Raw genomic sequence first — 3663 nt, 5'->3', positions numbered from 1 at the left:
TTTAAAAGGAAAGTCTATACTTGATATGAGGTCCATCAGACCTTGGTACAGATCCCTGCCTGAATCTTTTGGGTGCAGAGGAAGAAAAAAGGGATAATTTAGGCTATCCATTTACTTGACCAGCTAAGAGATCCAACAGACTGAAGGTAATAACGAGGTGCACACTTCTCCTTTGAAGATACTAGTGTTTTAAATTTTATTTTGATTGGCAACCAGAAATCAGCTAAAGTAGAGCACTATTTTTGTGTGCACAATAAACTAGGATACATTTAATCTGGAGGATGCAGCATACTCTTTGTGACTTTGTCACAGGCTCCCCAGTAGGTGAGTATCAAGACTTTCTCTGAGATGTTCTCCACTTATTCCCAGGGACACTTGGCTATGAGGTGACAGTTTCCGTTTGCCCTTCTTTCTCTTCCTTGCTCTACATGGAGAAAAATCTCTGTTTCTTGAGGGAGGCCATCACTATTCTATATTTAACTGCATTAGTGAAGGGTCTTTTCTTTTTTAATTTATTTTTTTGGTTAAATAATACACCATTCAATTTAATGGCAGTCCACACAGAGAGATTTAGATACATGGTAATGTTGCCATCTTAAATCTAAGACACTCTTGAGGAGACTGTCTTCATACATTTTTAATACAAGTTAAGTCTATCAGGGGTGCCTAGGTGGCTCATTCAGTTAAGCATCTGACTCTTGGTTTCGGCTCAGGTCATGATCTCGCAGCTCATAGGTTCGAGGCTTCATGCTGACAGTGTGGAGGCTGCTTGGGATTCTCTCTCTCACCTTCTCGCTGCCCCACCCCTACTTGCTCTGCCTCTCAAAATAAATAAAACTTAAAAAAAAATCAAGTCTTTCAAAAGTAACAAATGTATGTGGGATATCCTCCAAGTAATTGTGAGGTCTTCCTTCCTTCCTTCCTTCCTTCCTTCCTTCCTTCCTTCCTTCCTTCCTCTTTTTTGCATATTTGCAAACCTAGTGTATATCTCAAAGTACTTTCAAGTACATTGTAGTAATGCAAGAATCAGATTGAAGATGTTTTATTTGCCTTCAAATAAATAGATCTAATGTTTTCATCTGCCTTGTAATTATGTGTCACAAATTTGACTAAAATGTCAAAACGGAGACTGCCTGTATAGGAATCTAAACCCAGTGGGTCCTCCAACCTGTTGGCAGAGTTTACAGAAGACCAGGAAAAGTACTTTTTTTCCCTTTAGATATTTACTCAAATTACATGTTATTACATGTTATTTAAAGGATTTTGAAAAACCCATTTTAAAGAGTTATAAAGGAAGTCAAACCCTATAGAAACTAAATAATTCTGAACGAGTATTTACGGTTTGTTTCACTGTCCATGGGATGGTTACAGCTCTTTTCCTATTTGTTTTGTTCTATAGGACTGAGGAAGAAACATTTAAGCTCCCTGTAAATGGATAATCTGTAAATCCCCCCAAAGACTGGACATCATGTTTTCTGGAGCCGTGCCTAAACATTCCCACAACGATTCCAAAAGACACGAATATACACTGACAGATTGTACTTCCTTTCCTTTCTCAGGATTTCCATCTCTTTTCTCTCCTTTGACATCTTTTCATTTAAAAATTTTCTATTCCTCATCTTTATTTATTTCTTGGGTCTATTTGTTTGTTTTTTAATTCAGATAGTCTCTTAGTTTTTCAAGCACATTCATTATGTTTTGCTCCTAGTCTTCCTTCCCTTTTATATTATCTGCATTTATTCTCTTGTTTTCGTTTTGCTCACAATGCTTCCTTCCACTTCTGTCGTCAAGCCTTATAGTCCACATTCCCCATTTTCTCCTTCCTGACCTCAATCACCCACTTCATCCTCTGTCTTCTTCCCCAAGATGAAGTAACGCTATCATTTTACCTTACCTCCCGTGACAAGTTTAATGTCCACTCTAGTTTCTTTTGCTTTTATGGTTCNTTTCCAATGGCTTCAGATCTTTTCTGTGTAATGTATGGGCGCGAGTGCAAGTACGGAGCTCCTTACTTCTCCGCCATCTTGCCCCCTCCCTATGGTTCGATTTTCTAAGGAGTAAAAAGGAATAAACACTGAATTCATAGGCAAGATTTCTCATTTGCTTCATGTTAATTATGCTAGGTATTTGCCTCCGAGTTTTAATAAAAGAGGGATTCTTTATTTGACCATATAATGTGCATTCAATTTATATATTCTAGAGCAGATCTCCCACTAAATTGCTGATGGGAAGCAATGTTTTTTTTTTTCCATTATGATATAAAATTCATTCTTTCTGGATGGCACATGGCATGTTTCCTCAACACAAGCCGGCCTTCTCTTTACCGTCACTGTTTTAGCTCTTCAGCTACTTCCGTGCTCATCAGACTAGATTCCCACTTTCTCCTGCACGACTCTATGGCCTTGGTAACACTCTAGGCTGCCATTACTCCCGGAAACTTTTACTATCCACTCCGAGGAAGTTCAAACATCTTGTCTCTTTCAGTATCTGGCTTCCTCCTGCTTCACAGTGAACTCAAAGGCTTTCAAGTTCTATACCTTGAATGGTTCTCCTACTGAGACAACAAAAATACTAGACATAACATCAAAAATTCTTTTTCAATGCCTACCTGATCTGGCACAAAACTGAGGAATAGAGTCGAAATCTGAAGTGAAGGCGAGAACATGGGGAGGTAAGTGACAAAATTTGCTTTATTATCAGTGGTTTCTGACAATCCCATCGCAGCACTGGGTGGAAGGAGGCAGGAGGTAAAGGCTACAGCCTGAACACAGCACGGACCCCAGTATACCAAACTCTCCAGGTAAAGATGAATGAGGACTAAGTCCTCTCTTGAGAAGAGTACAACAAAGAACTTAATGTCTTCTCTGAGAATTGATAATCATTAGCAAGCTTTCACCTGAGCCTCTAGTCCGAAGTATCACCACTTTGGTTGTCTGAAGAAAGTCTGAGTGGAAATTTTAATTTAAAGCACTCCTGGTTTTAATAAAAAGAATGGAACTTTAAGAAACTGAGAAAGCAAATATTAAAGAAACCAAATGAAAGAATTATACAGCAAATGAATTGTTCAATGAATCCCAAGCAGAAAATCGGAAACTCATACTTTAGAATCCTGTAATAAAGTTGCAGGGACCCTTAAAGGCAAAGTCAAGATAATAAGTCACAATTTTTGCTTTCAATTTTCTCATTGTTTGGAGACCTGTAAAAGGCCTTGCCTTCCCTATTTTATAGCATTTACTTTTGGAATGAGAGGGCTTCATGATAAGTGTTTCTATAGATATGATTTTGTCTCCATCTCACTTTTGTTTCTCCCATGCCCCTGTTAACAGAAAGATTAACTCCTATGACTTTGTTCTGGTTCCAGTGAAGTCCTTAGAATCCAGAACCTCAAGCATAGTGGTCTAAAACAGTGTAGAGACTACACACCTCTCCTCTCCATGCTGCTCTTCATGATTCTCTAATTCTCATGTTTTCAATCTTTAGCACTTGTCTATGCCCATCCTGACTACATTGTGCTTATACACTCATCTCTATACTCCTGACGACATTTGTATACTTAGCTGATTTTTTGCATGGATTCATTTTCTTATCTTCCCAAAGAATCATCATTTCTATGAGCTAAAATTGGAGCACAACAACTACACGGGCAGAATGACCATTATATTT

This window comes from Crocuta crocuta, unplaced genomic scaffold, assembly GCF_008692635.1.
Source record: "Crocuta crocuta isolate KB4526 unplaced genomic scaffold, BGI_CrCroc_1.0 scaffold16, whole genome shotgun sequence".
In the NCBI taxonomy this organism is placed as follows: Eukaryota; Metazoa; Chordata; class Mammalia; order Carnivora; family Hyaenidae; genus Crocuta; species Crocuta crocuta.
Note: the sequence above shows the minus strand (reverse complement) of the source record.